Raw genomic sequence first — 16,110 nt, 5'->3', positions numbered from 1 at the left:
CCTCAGCAAATACAGCTGCCATATAGATGCATTTAAGAGGGCTGATTTTATGCTGAGTAATGCAAATTCAGCTTATTTGATTTTATTCTTACACTGAGCAATCTGCTAGGAACTAGAAGCATGGAGAAATTTACAGTGAGTGAACTTAACTGAAAGTCTATTTGATACGTTTCATGCAAGAGACACACACTTTCCAAAATAAACTAACAATCGTACATCACAGTACTTCACAGTCATTCCTTATTTTTCTTAGCTTTGTACTGTGTGTTCTGTAGAGGCATATACACATATCAAATAGGTCTTCAAGTGCGCAGTAGGATTTAACTTTTATTATCCTGTGTCTGCAACCACCTCTCCCTTCAGAAAACAACATGAAAATGAGGTCCCACAGCAGAAGGTCCATGGTCACGTCCAGCCTCCCCAGTGAAACATCCATGGAACACAGCAATGAGAAACGTGCTGTCCCAACAGCCAGTCCTTCCCTACCACACCTACATCTCTCCCATGCCACTCCGAAGCCTGCCAGGCTGAACATGCCCTAAGCCCTACTTGTTTCTTCTGGTTTTGCAGTTTTCAAAAAGCAGATGCTGGGTGCTACTGTAAAGACTATGGAAAAAAAAATAATAATCCAAACAGGAATAGCTACAAAAGAACTCAGGCTTTTTCTTAGTATCAAAGTTTTTCCAAGTGAATTAAAACATGTAAATCAAACCTCCACTAAAACAGCCACCAAAAACCTCTCTCTAAAATAAACACTACTATAGAAAAAGAAAAGAGCTCGAAGGAACAATTTAATTCAGAAAATAATCATAACTATACAATACTTATCCAACAACAGTGCTTTTATTGCCACCCTTTCAGTAAGTTAAACTTGCAAGAAATAAAAAAAAAAAAAAACCCCAAACAAACAAACAAAAAAAACCCCAAAACCTGCTGGACGGCCAACATATCACCTTCCTTCCTCCACGGAAATCACAATATTATTAATTCATGAATTCAACTAAGCCCACAAGACGAGTAGCTGGGCACCTAATTTATTCAAAAATCAAGCATTCCACTGCTGACGCATCAGTTTCAGGTGGAAGGCGAGACTGCTGGAGGGCAGCACAAGTCTGGGATCTGCTGCAGATTGACACCAAACTGTGAGGCTTGGACAGCTTTGCATAGAAACCTCTATTGCAGATTAAACATGTTCAGCATAGCTACATCATAAAGGCTATATTTAAAAAGAAGAGAGAAGGAGGAACACCCAGAATCATTGTGGATTCTTTTAATTACCATCAGTAATTAATTAAATTTAAATTAACTTAATGTAATTACTAAGTGTTATAATCATAGAATCAAAGAACCATTCAGATAGGAAAAGACCTTTAAAATCATTGAGTTCAACTGCAAACTCAACACTTAGAAGTCCGCCACTAAACCATGTCCCCTAAGCACCATATGTACACCACATACCTCCAGCGATGGTTTGCTAATCTCACTCTGTGTCCTCTGTAAGGCATAAATTCATTGAAACTCTGACAAAAGCTTTCTGTAATGAAAAATATAATAATCTGATATTTAAGACTTCATAGTAATGATTAATAACGTATCAATAACTATGAAAAGGTCAGCAGAGCACATAAATCCAAGCACAAGATTATTTTAAATAGTTTATAAATGATCAGTTATGTAGCTGTCTATCCCATGCAGCTTACAAATGCTTCACTAAAATATTTAATCTTGGCCTTTTAATCAATGCTAAGTATCACTGGACACATTATGTACAATCCAGAAGAGGGTGGTTCTCAAAACTAACAACTTGATGCCAGATTTGTGAATGAACTGCTAAAGAAAAGAAAAAGTAGATGATTAACGGCAGTCAACTATGACTAGCAAACCTCATGATGAGGTACATTCACAGCAAACCACAAAAATCTCATTCCTTTGCTATCCCAGGTTCTCAGCACTTACCATCAAATATTACAGATATCAGAGAATTTGCAGGACAGATAGGGACAGGCAATAGGGGTGTAGGGGCTATTATGCTGTGTATCTTTACAAGGTTTATTTTACACTTTCAGAAAACACAGTGGAGGAGGTACCTAAGTGAATTTCAGCTCACTTTATTATGAGAATGCTTATCTTGGGTTTACTCAGGGAGGTATTCAAAGACTTTGCTGAAGCCAGTAAAAATGTCTAATTGCCACATCAGAGGCCAGGCTGTCCCCACTGGGCTGCACGATGGGGTTTGTTCAGACAATGCATGAGGGCTCAGATAAACAGAAAGCAGAATGCATTTAAAACAGGTTAAAGGAAATCACCAGCTCTCGGGCAGTATACCAGCAGGAAAGCAGCAAGGGGCAAAGCAGAAGCAAGTCCTGCAGGCCTCATGCATTGCCTGAGAGGCACAGTCCTTGCTGCCCAGTTGCCTCTGATATAGAGGGACAGCAAAATCCAGTGCCTGCTCCCCACAGCCAGTTCCTACACACTTCTGCAGTTGAGTGGACTCTCACAAGCAGCCACCCAAGTTTGCTGATTCAGACACAGGACGCAAGCTCAAACAGTAGGCTTGGTGGGAAGTCCCAAGCCAATTTCACCCTGTTAGCTGGAGCATGTGGGCTCATCAGTTTTTCTCCCTTTTGTTGTTAGCCCATGCTCCTGGAGCTAGCCTCCTAGACTGTGATAATTCCTCCCAGCCAATCTTCAGATTCTCAGGGAATAAAGAGGAAGCAAGATTGAAGCATCAGGCTCATTACTGTAAGAATGGAAATGGGAAGAGTATCTCAACCTATGTTTTAGCTTGTATTAAGCACACACAGCTATTATGTCCTATAACCACTCTTCCCGATTTTTGGGATGCCCCTTCTCACACCCTTGCCTTTTCTACCAATACTTGACCCCCCTTCACCTTGTCTGAAGCATTACTGCTGCAAGAGCAACTTTATTATTTTAAGAACTAGATTCAGTTCTGTCACACAAGACAAAGACTAATGTAAGGAACAAAACCCATTTCTGTCATAGCTCATCATAGCAGAAATTCCTCCACAAAGCTGTAATATTACAACTGTCTTGTTTCAATAGCAAGCTTTATTTAACCTTGGTGTATGTATTCTTCCGTTCAAAAACACCTGAACTATAGTGCTGCATATAATTTTCACCCTCTCAATGCCAAAAAGAGAGAACTAAAAAAAGTCATTAGTGTAAGCTTTTTGTTCCATTGCTTTATATGAGCTTCAAAACAGGAGATTAAAGTTTCTGTGAGCAATACTACCAGTCACATAATCCACCAAAGCCCTGGATCCCTTGACGTTGCCCCCTGCCCTATAGTATACAGCATTCTGTGCTCTGGATTAAACCTTCAAACCCTTCATTGAATGGGCCTCCAAAGAGCATGTCTCAATATTCAGTACACAAGGTGTTATGCTCTCAGAAAGGAGTGGAGAGGTGACAGATTTCCAGACCTTCAAGAGAGAAGCAGAAGCACCCTATGAAGGAAGGTCAAAGCACTTCAAGTAGGAGGTACTTTGTAAAATTCTCATGTGAGCCCTATTTCTGGACTTGGCTGCCTTAACCTTAAAGTAACTTGCATAAACTTTCGTTTCTGCGTTTTGCACAGTTAGGAAAATACTTAGCTTGTAACTCCTTCCTCTCTAGGAAATACTCTGGGTTAGGTAAGCAGTTCATGAGATGTTGCAGTTACTATTACAGTAATACTCACGTCATAAAATATGATATTAATTGTTTAGTTATGTTTTCCAGACTAAGAATAACTTCAAAACCTTTGCGTACAACACTGATAAATAGCTACATCTTGTCAAATGGAGGAAAAGAAATAAAAATCACCATATTTTTCCTAAATACTTCAGAACTATTTAAGTGTGTTCATAAGAGAAATTAATCTTCCGTACAGATTTAAAACTCTCCAGTGTTGTAGCTTCTCAAACCATCTCACAGACGTGTGAACAGTTTTCCAAGCTGGCTACCTCAATTAGTTACAAAGCACCCAGGCAGGATGCTAAGACCTTGATTTTCAAAGAATGACCGCATCATTACCCTGTGTCACAGTATAGCCACATGGTGTTCCGCAAAACCACAATTCACCAAGCACTTTACAACTGATTAACAACTTAGGAACCAAATCCTAGAAGACATTAAAGTGCAGGCTTTATTTTACATGTATAGCATGTACATATAAATACCACATGCACACATAGTTCCACTGAGCTCAACATATCTAGGCCCCAAACACATGAAATTGTGCTTCCCCATGGACATGCAACCTCCTCTGAAAACACAGCACTTTTCACAGCAGCTCACCACCAGAGTTAAGGATGGGAATTGGGCACTGCTGCTCCAGCAAAAACTACCAACTGACCAGTGAAGTCAGGGTGACTATGAACAGCCAGACTATGACAGCAGGAACTCTACATGAATTGGGAGAGTGTGCCCAGAGTCATTTCGTTCAAAGGAATCATGTTTGCTGTGTTTACCTCCACCTTTCTCCCTGCAAGGCTGAGCAAACCACTCCTACTGGAGGACACAACTAGCTTCCTATTCTCTTTCAAGAGCTAGAACAATTAAAGCACACTGTAAATAATTTATGCCATAGGTAGTTATTGCCCATAAGCAATCAGCTCTTCCTATTGCTTTTGAGTCAACAGGATTTCTGCTGAACTCTTCTAAGCACTGATTACAATCCAGCCTCTCAGCTGAACAAATACGAATTGATTATTTTAACAATGAGAGAGCGCAGTCCTCCTTGGAAAGCCTTGCTGCAAGGTTATGAGGTGAGATTTGGCTGAGCACAGAGCACTGGACAAAGAAGCCGGTGCTGTCACATGAGGCAGTCAGGGAGCAACAACCCAGACCCTGGCAGCAGAGACTGCGCTGACAGATCCACCTTCTCAGCGTGGGCACCGCAGTGTAGAGGGGACTCTTTGTTAACTCCCAGCTTGCAAAGCTGAGAAAGGTAATGCTGGCTGCCGACACCTGAGAGTGCCTTGCTCTTGCAAGCAACTCCCATAAGATCCAGGGGAACGAGGACAGCCTTCAGTCAGCCCACCTCAGATACTGGTTGCTACTGTACATACATTCTTCCCTCCAACAACTACCAGTACCACGCTCTTCTTGCAACAATAGCCAGTGCTGGCAAGCAGTCATGATCCTATTTTCTGTGCCTGCAATACTTGCCAGTAAATAATATCTTACCAAACAAAACAATCGGTTAAAATACTGCTTAATTTATGGATCCAAGTCAGGAGTCCCAGATACTAGGGACGAAGACATTAGTTCAAAATATGGAACTGTCTCAGACTTCCTCCTTTGTAACTTCAGACAAGCTACTTAAGTTTGTGCCACCTCCGAGACAGACATTCATCCTTCCTCATCTCACAACAGTTTATTCTGTCCCAAGGCACAAATGAATTCTTCTACTGTTGACCAGGCCCCGGTGCCTGCATTCTCCCCTGCCAGCACATTCCTTAGAAAGTCATCCAACCTTTCAGTCTTTGTTTATCTCCCAACAATATGAACAACATGTTCCCTCCTGGGAAATAAAAAAAAACAGCAGTGTGCCCAGGTGGCCAAGAAGGCCAGCAGCATCCTGGCTTGTATCAGAAACGGTACAGCCAGCAGGAGCAGGAAAGCAATTTTGCCCGTGTACTCGGTGCTGGTGAGGCCACGCCTTGAATACTATGTTCAGTTTTGGGCCCCTCACAACAAGAAGGACATTGAGTTGCTGGAGCGTGTCCAGAGGAGGGCAGGGAAGCTGGTGAAAGAACTGGAGCACGGGTCTTATGAGGAACAGCTGAGGGAACTGGAATTGTTTAGCCAGGAGAAAAGGAGGCTGAGGAGAGACCTTATTGCTCTCTACAACTATTTGAAGGGAGGTTGTAGTGAGGTGGGTGTCTCTTCTCCCAAGTAAGAAGTGACAGGACAAGAGAAAATGGCCTCAACAACTTTTTTGGACAACTTCATTGTCCAATCACTACAGTATCTAAAAACTGCAGCAATGCTATCACTTTAGTGCTACTGTATTCATGCCATATAAAAATAGTCCTGTTAGTGACAAAATGGAGTAAAAATTAACTACTAACTGTGAGCTACATTTTAAATGTGAAGCCAGGGATCATTATAAAACAAATCCAAGTTTCTTTTCATTCTCAGATTTTTACATGCATTCCAAAAGAAACATTTAACAGCGAGGCACCTGCAAAGATACAAAGTGAAAAGCCATACAAATAATGCATTCTTTTCTAAGAGGAAAGTAGTATCTACTGATGAACAGCAGCTGTAAATAAGTAATTCACTACAAAGTTAACCAAGTAGTTTCACTAGTACTGTAGTTTCACTACAAAGTTGACTAAGAATGGGGAAATACTTCCTTTAAATAGGCTTTTCCTAAGAGCACTATGAACATTCATATTCCAATGAGATGGAAAACAAGGAGTTAACTGCCAACTTGGCAAAACACACTAATGACTGAAAGGTAGAAAACCTGAAGCCAATCCAGCAAATACAAAAACAAATCATGAACAGAGATTTGCTTTCAGCAAAGTTACCTGACAGTGAATACATTATTACTGTCCACCTTCCTGACACGTTTTGCCTTCTGTTGGGGTAAAGTTCCTCCTCTTAGCAAGTATGTTTTGATTCCTCATCTTCCTTACTGACTCTTTTGCTATGAAGTTACCATCGTGGAATTCGCATTCTTTTAGAAAAATTACACCAGAAAGCAACTGGTCAATTCTAAACAATAGCAGACGAAAACGAAGAGAACAGAAAAAAAGTAGGAAAGTTCATGTTCCTTCATGATCTGAACGTCCTGTTCTGGCTACCCCGTGTTAATCACCGGAACGCATCACTTCCTGGCTGATCACCCGCCGCAGCAACATGGGCAGCATTTCTGCACCTGACTGCCAGGGAAGGTGGAACAAAACAGGAGCAGATACAATTTGGGGGATTTTTTTTTTTCCCTCTCACGCGATTGTAATCATAAGGTACCTGATGCCAGCTGGTCTCTGGGACCCAAACTCACGGTACCAACACAGCCCACAAAAAATTCTGAATAAACATCTTAATCCAGAAGTTTTATAGCATCTATATAGTGCAAAAATGCCTCCCCACACACTAAATAGAAGGCAGTAACCCTACAAAATGCAACGGACAATCTTTTAAGAGAAGAGTCACATGAAACACTCCCATTTTGTGGGAAGGTAGCCATGCAAAGCCTCCAGTATTCAGCATCAGTGCTGGCCTTGAAATCAATTCATTGACAGTGCAGCTTTGCCTTACAACTTATAGAGAAAGGATAAGAAACAGCCCTTGCAGCGCAACACTTTTTTGCAAACCTGTGGTAAACAAAGCCTTAAAATCTTTATTATTACTGCAGCAAACTGAAAAATGTGCTACTAAGAGCAAGACATACAGAACTGAATGTTTGCCAGGAAGCTGGATGGTTAGACAGATATGCATATGAATTAGGAAAGTCAAAGCCTTGGGAACCAGAAACAATCACATCATATTCCTTTTGAAGAGCATTAGCTAACCTTTCTCCAATTGGGTAAATATACATCTTAATGGAAAAAAAAAAAAATTAAACAAGCACCATGTTTCTTCTCTCTGTGCAGATAAGAGAGCTGTGGTCAGAGACCACACAAGGTGCTGTCCTGCAAAACTTTATTTCACCTATTTTGATACAGGGCATACTTGGTCCCTCACTCTAGCACACTGATATCCCTCCCTGGGACCAAAAGAGAGGATTCCTGAGCATTTGCCAACACCCCATCCTTTCAGATAAATGCAGTCATCCTTGCTGATTTCAACCATGACCACCAGACAGTAACGCACTGCTATCTCAAAGTCATCCCAGAGAACCCGCTTCACACTCTAAAACCAATTTTTTTGCTGTTGTTCTCTTTTACTCTGCTTTTTCCCCTCATCTTTACTGAGTTTCTGCTCTAGAAGCATGCATTGTTTCAAGAGCTACCTATAACTAATTAAATATGGAAAGAAAAATTAACTAGAAGCATTACCCTCAAACAAGTGCAAACCCTTCCATTCCGGACAGCCCTTTTGGGATGTAGTAACAGCTGCCACACCCAAAGAAAAACAAGCATCTCAGCTGCAAAACAAAATAACATTTCTCCACCGCATTCACTGTAGCAACCCAGTATGATGCTTCCCTGGGCAACGCCTGGGAGAGGAAAAGAACCCCACAGCACCTTCCATGAGTAATCCAGTCCAGATGCAAACTTCAGATTTCAGAGCACACAACACCTTGTCATTACAAAGCTTGACGAGTCATCATTTGGTCAGTCTCCTTGACTTACACAAGGCTGGGAGCATCACCAGAGTTCTGCAGCCGGAGATAATCTGCCTCTGTTGGTTTCATCAGCCGTGAAATAATAACTAATCATTTATGTGATACTGTTTTAGGCCGTAGATGCATGACATGCTTAGCGGTAAGAATAAAAATAGATAATTAAAAGTAAATGCAAGTCCCAGGAAAAAAAAAAAAAACAACGTAGTGCCTCTTTGGATGCTTTAACAGCTTAATCTCATTTCCTAGAAAACACCATGCTATGAATATTAAACAAGGGCCTATCTAGCTATTAAATTTTTTTTTATTAGAAATCCACTGAGCCAGTCAATGCAATTTACTTTTTTTTTTTTTAATTTTTAAAAAATAAAAAAAAAGAAGAAGAAGAAAGGAGGATGAGAGAATAAACAATACTCAATATGCTGGTAAGATATTTCATATGCTCTACAGTGTTTGGGGTCTAGTACTTCAATTCATAATATGAAAAACATGAAGTGGGGACGCTGCACTAGCCTATTTCTCTTCAATTCTGAAAATCCCCCACTTGTGTCACTACTGGCTAGTGAGCATCCTTCCCTCACTCCTCAGTGCCATTCCTCTCTGATGTGGTCATACAGCAATATACTGACCCTTTCGTCAACTCTGAATGCACTGAGTACCAAAACCAAACACATATGGGCCCTCACAACATTTTCTATAGAGGACCTATACTGTAGCACAGATTTAGAAGAACAGAAACCTTCTGGAAGCAATACGAAGTGGTATGCAAAAGGCATGCTTCTAGAAGGACTTGATGGACAGACTAACATAGATCCACCAAGTAGTTTCAGAGATGGAGAACTGCACTTAGCAATACAGCCCATCATTTAAATTACACTGATAGATTTTTATTCTAACAGTTATAAATGGAATCTTCATTATCCATGCAGACTTAATATTGCTGTGTCTGGGTTTCTGCCAAAACTGGAGCAATAAAACTAATGAACTGTCAAGGCAAAACATTCCAAGGAAAGTTTAAAGCTCCTGCACTTGACACTATAAGAAATTTTTTTTACACCTACTCCTCACACTAACTGTAAAATGAAATTCTGAGCTCTTTTTTTAATTCCCTCCCAAACAACTTCACCCCTTCCAAATCATGTACCTCAGGTTCATGGCAGCAGAGGATATTCATATTGCTTAGTGCAGCCAGGTAACTAAATATCTGAATTCAGAAGTACATCGTCATCAACAGAAAGATATAGCAGTCTCCACAAATAGGTTCAGAAAAGCAGCTTAATCTGGATTCGCCAATCACTGTCTGGAGAAACTCCTGTACCTATGCACTGATAACAGAGGAAACCTCTCCAGCCCAAAGCTGAGTGGCTTAATTTACCCCTTCTGCTGTAGCCTTCTATCACAAACACATTCATTTTTCTTTCCTGGTTCTGACTACCACAAACATGAGAATATTTTCAGAAAGATGTATCAGATGTTTAAAATATCTTAGAAGTAAAAAAATAAGCAAGTAACTGGTAATACAAAGTGTTGGTTTGCAAGAATTAATTCCACTGAAATGGCTACAAAACCATGAATGCAAACATCCTTCCATGGCATTTCCCTAGAATACTTCATAGTAAAAATACTTCAGAAAATGCCCTTTCCCCAAAGAATCTTACACTTTGTTGATCCTCACAAAGACTACAAATTAACAGAATTTCTTCTCTTAATTTTCCAGTAGTGAGCAGCTATTAGGCAGGTTATCAAAGATATTCAGAGGCTTATGAATGCAGCCACGAAACAAGCTGGATTTTCTAAAGGTCTAGAAAAGTTAGGTCCCAAATGCTCTGTACTTTAAAAGTCTGAAAATTCTACCCTTATATTAAAAAATAATTAAAGCTACAAGAAACATGTGGAATTGCTATCAAAGTCCTATTCACACATTGCCACACCTAGTTAGTATCGTTGCTTAGTTAGTCGCCCTTTGTTTTGTACAGGAAAAACTTCTATGGAAAAGAAAGTAATCCTCTTTGATTGCTCCACTAGGGTATATAGTAAATCTAATAGTTTTACCTCTTGAAAATAGTATGTCAATAAATTAGAAAAGCAGGATTTAACCAGCACTCAGAGACACTTCAAGGTCTTCCTGTGGGATGAATATTGACAAATTAATGGAAGAGAGATGATAAATGCTTTGTCCATCATTCATTCCTAACTACACCTTTCTGAGGACACAAATGCCTTCTCTTTCTAACAGTTTTCTCCCTCTGACATAATCCAGGTTTAAAACAAAAAAGGAAATGTGTACTACATTTCCAACTCAGGTTTGAAACCACCTCTGTACACAACTCTGAAAGATGAAGTTTCCCATGACAGAAACCAGTAAGAGGTGTCCATTATTTTTATTGGGACTATATAGCTCGACGCTCTAACAGACATGAGACCTATTAGCACTCCGTACAGGCTCTCAATTTTTATTAATTTAAAAAAACAAACCAAAAAAAAATACCAGATTGTGTAACGGCCTCAATCCTTGTGCTCAGTTCCACTCCTGTGCTAATAAGCCCCAGCTTTCTCAGGCCATGTTAAGCCCAGCTTAACAGAACTGCTGGACTCAATGTTTCTGTTGGAATTTTTGTGGTCCCAGTTTGCTACAGTGAGCAACACTTCTGCTTCCCACACACCTGCCAGGGCAGCCTCTTCCCCCCCAAATTAATTTGCAGTCTTGGTGTGAGACAGCAAAATGCAGGCTTAGGTAAGCTCACTCGTTTCTGCTAAGGTGTTGTGGCTCACCTGGCAGCTCTTCTCCCAGGGACCTTTCCTGGGGCTTCAGCACACTCTCTGCAGCTCCTGAGCTCCCTTCCAAGCGGAGCAGGGGCAGAAGACAGGAGCCACGCAGGAGGACTTCAGGACAGAAGGAACAAAACTTTTTTATTTCATTTTTAACTTCCAAGTCATTCACAGACTCAAAGAGATTAATTTAAAAGCCACTGTCTCTCACCCCACCATGCTCACACACTTCCTCAACACTTGTCCTGTTAGGGCTATGTTAATATATAACAGGAACACTGGATTACAAACCATCAGCCTAGAAAGCCAACCATATCCTGGGCTGCATCAAAAGAAGTGCGACCAGCAGGTCAAGGGAGGAGATTCTCCCCCTTATACTCCACCTTTGTGAGAACTCACCTGGAGCCCTGTATTGAGGTCTGAAGTCCTCAGTGCAGGAAGGACAAGGGTCTGTTAGAGTGAGCCCAGAGGAGGGCCACAAAGATGATCAGAGGGCTGGAGCACCTCCCATATGAGAGCAGACCAAGAGAATTAGGGTTGTTCAGCCTGGAGAAGCCTCCAGGGAGACCTTATAGCAGCCTTCCAGTATTTAAAGGGGGCTACAGGAAAGTTGGCAAGCGACTCTTATCAGGGATTGCAGTGACAGGATAAGGGGAAGCAGTTTTAAACTGAAAGACGATAGATTTATTTTAATGAGAAACTTTTTCCTGTGAGGGTGGTGAGGCATAGGCTGCCCAGAGAAGTTCTGGATGCTCCATCCCTGGAGGTTTTCTAGGCCAGGCTGGATGAGGTTTTGAGCAACCTGATCTAGCAGGAGTTGTCCCTGCTGATGGCAACAGACATGGAACCGGGTGATCTTTAAGATTACTTCCACTCCAAGCCATTCTATGATCTCTGACATATGCACGAAGAGACAGGAACATCTGCAGTTGCATTGAAGGGACATACCTCAGGGCTCATTCCTATGGAGTTAGTTATCCCCAAGTGTGTTTACACTTTGCACTTGGAGTATGAAGAAAAGTCTGTCATTATTTCAGTTTGGAACTGCCTACAGTTTCTACTAAATAGCATCAGGCACCATTTGCAGTTTTCTATCTGTTCAAAACGATGCAAGACAGACAAGAAATACCGAGAACAAATTAAAACATTTTGTTTCCTGCAGTAAGAGTGTCATCTAAAGATCAAATAACCCTAGGCAGCTTCAAGAGAGGCAGCACACAGGCCATTACAAACCTACCCTTGGGAAGATGTTCTCCAAGAGAAAAGAAGGCAAACAAGTAACAGGTTTTCCACTGGACTACAATCCTGTTAGGTCAGAGGTCAGGCAGAAGCAGCCAAGAATTCTTCACACAAACTGCTGCATGCTCCTTTTTCTGCAAGGGTTAGAGGGTTCAGGGAGTTTTGTAGGATTTGGGTGTTTTCTGATACCTGCTGATTCTAACCCAAATCCTCTGGAAAGTCAAATGAAATACTGGGACATTATTTGCTGAAATGTTGTATTTGAGACAATTATTATAAAATTGCTGAGAATGAAAAAGACATCTCTCACTTGAGTGTAATCAAAAAGCAAACAAAAAAAGTCTTAACATAAGTTTTACTGTGGCCAGGGCACAGATACAAGAAAACTTTTTCAAGTTGCTTATTAGTATTTCTGCAGGAACAGACACCTATTTAAATCACTCAGAAGAGATGATCAATAGCTATATAAATTTCATAAGTATGTGACACCCTTGCTCACATCTGTTCATGGAGAGAAGCATCTTTGTTCAGTTGCCTCTCACACCCGGTAAGCAGAACCCTAATCCCTATCACCCTGGTCACCCTAAGCATCCTGGCAGCATGCACATCCATAACAGCCTCGCTTAGCTTAGCAAAGGCATACAGTCACCCGGGCTGCCCAGACTTGCTGATCACCAGGAACCACCCAGGTTGCCCATTCATCAGAAGACTCTGACGTTCTGGTTGTTACAGTCACGTGTGCCAGCCACCTTGGACAACAGTAAAGCTCAAGGTCCATTTTTTTCGGTGTTGATGAAACATAAGCCAGAAATATTGCCCACAAGAAAAAAATTTTAGACACTTGGAGTTTTTGCAAGAGTAGGTTAGGATTTTTTAATAGTTAGTCATCAAGCTTCTCTCTTTTTTTAAGTATCCCAAACTAAACATATCACCACAAACACTTCATGTTTCATTATTTCCACTCAAGCGGCACCTACAAACCCTTTTGGAACCAAGAGTCTACTGTCCTGCTTGAACAGAGATATTGTCCCTCAAAGCTTTTAATATTTAAGACTGGACACTACAGTGCAACAAACAGCAGGAGGAAAGCAGGGAGGGAAGATGGAAATAAATCCACATGTTTACAGAGAGTCACTGCATGAATAACCTAGGAAAATAATTAAGAGTTCTTGGGGGAAGGGAGAAAGACTAGAGCTCCATGAAATAAGGCATTCAGTGGCTATATCATATTTACAATGGATTATTACCCTTCCCAGGATACTGTATTTAGGCAAACATTCTATGAATACAAAATAGGATCCCACGGTTAATATAATAAAGTAGACTCTCAGCTGGACTTTCAATAACTGCCAAGAGAGTAAAGCAAGTCACCAGTTCAGAGGCTGCATTTGAGAGCCCTGTTAACCACCCACTGTAACAAGAAACTCCTGCAAGAGGAGAGGAAGACAAACTTATGTGTTACTCCCTGAACTGACTTCACTGGTCCTGCGAGACTGTCCCCTCACGACTGTTGCTATCTAGTTAAACTGGGGTTTGGTGATGGATTAGACAGCACTTTATTCTGTTCATCTATGATTTAAGAGCATTTGCCTTAGTTCTACATAATTTGGTTTTAAAGTAATCCTGACCTTTGGCTCTTTGGGGAAAATTTCCTCTCAGAAACAAAGGGAAAATTTCTGGTATTACGGTTAGAACAATGACATTTGGAGACAACTGATGAGAGGCGTTTATGTCAAAGGGAAAGGCAAACTTCCCTCTTCCAGCACGCAGTGGGACACCAGCCATGCCTAGACTACAGAGGAGGCATCCATCCTAGCTGCAGGTAGGGGACTGCCAAAACACTCACTGCATTTCCCACGTGCACCAGGGCAGGACACTATCAAAGGTCTCCACTGAGATGGTGAAGGACAGCCTCTGCAGTTGCAACCAAAGCAAGCTGTTCTTGATCAAATCCATGTTTGTTCAGGGCTGCTTTACATCATTTCTGCACTTACTTCCTAACAGCTTCTTTCCCTCACAACTAGGATATAACACATTGCTAGTGTTATCTGGGACACTGTACAATAGTACTGTACCACTCTTCTGAATGTGTTTATCTTCTGCATGACCAACATGGTCCAGGTCTGTTTGCCTCTAAGCAATGGAGAGAGGAAAGCAGCATTGGACACACCTTAAAGACCACAAGGATGTATTATAGAATGGGTGTCTAGCAGACTCCACAAAACATTTGCTAAATGCATCACCACAGCCCGCAGCAGGCATACACACACACCATTACAGGCTTCAGCAGAAGACCAGAAGCCACAATTATAGCATGCCAGAGCAAGACAAATGGAGGGAACAAGAGCACAACCAAGTCCCAAGCATTCATGGAAACCCGTCATAGTAAAGACAACCTTACGTATGAGCAGGATACACCATTCAGGCAAATGGATGGTTATTCCGTGAGGCGGCAATGAGCTACTCTTCCATCTCAGAAAGATGAAAGCAAAGTGCAGAGAAGTAAGGCGAAAAGACATTGTTTAACTTGAACCATCTAAAAGACAGCCACTCAGCTGAAGTCTAAGGTGCCCCCTTTGGTCCCTCTTCTCTACTCAAAGGGTGATTCACCCCACCTGTTTCAGAGTTGTTCTCCAATCACTTAACCAGCTCAAATAACAAACCCTTTGCTTTTAGCCAGCTAAACGTGCAGCAGGTTCTATCTTGCCTGGATGACTAGCAAAGAACTGAGCTGTGGTATCTTAAGTAAGATGAAAAAGTAAGGTTAAAACACCATCATGAGAACCTGGATGCCAAGCACGCTCCTTGCTCAGCAGTGCATCTTGGCAACATGACATCATGCAGGGAAAGCTGACCACCACACAAGAGCCACAGGTTACCCAGGACTTCTCACAGAGTAAGAGCAGGCACCCAGGCAAACACCAGCTGTAGCAAATATGCGAGACATCTGACCTCCAGTAATTCAGGCAACTGTTTGTGTATCCCACAGCTGTCTTTTTCAACTTCCATAGTTATACCTGCCTTGATATTCCTGATACTTCTAAAAGGTAAAAGATTTTTAAAGCAGCACACCCAAAGGATAGCTGTTCAAAACCCCTATAGGAAGAAGAAAAATACAGGTCCATCTTTAAAACCTCATTTATAATTGGAAATTTAGCCAACAGAAAGCCACCCCTAGAACTGCCGCTGCAATGCAATTACCCAGGCAACAGCCCTCCTCTCTTTTCAACCCAAATAAAATGTACATCAAATCAAACTAGTCCTCCTTAAAGCTAACCTAATCAGGGCAATAATTTGAGTCTAGCATAAGAATAAAACTTAGCACAGCTACTCTTACGGCAAACCACTGTTGTCTATGAATTGAAACAACTCCATAGCTGTGGGTGAGCTCTACATTTATGTATTTGTGTCCTTTCAAACACTCTTTAAAAAGTACACGCTGCCCAGGTTGCTAGTTTCACTCATTTTAACCACAATAATCCTGACCACTATCATGGTAAATGCCCTGCAGAATTTTGCCGCACTGCAATTATCTCTTGGAGAAGAGGGGGGAAAAGAAGAAACATAAACCACCCAAAATCCACAACAACTCAACTCCTGGGCCTCCCGGGTTACTTCTACATGCCTTTGCCGGGGCCTGATCCTGACAGGCATTGCAGGACTCCCCCAGCATGGACTCACCTTTACATTCTCTTCAGCAGGCAATGCAGACAGACAGTGCTTGTCCAGACGGGTCTGGAAAGTGATGCTGAGCAACTGTTAACTCTGCAGCCTCTGATCTCGTTTAAAAACCTCCC

The 16,110-nt window shown here is 41.5% G+C and overlaps 1 protein-coding gene across 5 annotated transcripts in view; it reads right to left on the bottom strand.

Annotated features, from left to right (window-relative positions):
• CARMIL1 (capping protein regulator and myosin 1 linker 1) overlaps nucleotides 1–16,110 on the bottom strand; it is a 194,127-nt gene that overhangs the window by 151,086 nt on the left and 26,931 nt on the right. The window contains exon 2 of one of the 5 annotated variants that reach the window (XM_054057348.1): nucleotides 1,459–1,534. The exons of the other annotated variants lie outside the window; for them this stretch is intronic. The gene's annotated coding sequence lies outside the window, so the exon portion shown is untranslated. The remainder of the gene's footprint in view (nucleotides 1–1,458; nucleotides 1,535–16,110) is intronic. 5 annotated transcript variants of the gene reach the window in all.

Source organism: Cuculus canorus, chromosome 2, assembly GCF_017976375.1.
Source record: "Cuculus canorus isolate bCucCan1 chromosome 2, bCucCan1.pri, whole genome shotgun sequence".
In the NCBI taxonomy this organism is placed as follows: domain Eukaryota; kingdom Metazoa; phylum Chordata; class Aves; order Cuculiformes; family Cuculidae; genus Cuculus; species Cuculus canorus.
The sequence above is the reverse complement of the archived record's forward strand: the minus strand, read 5'-3'. Positions and strand labels throughout refer to the sequence as shown.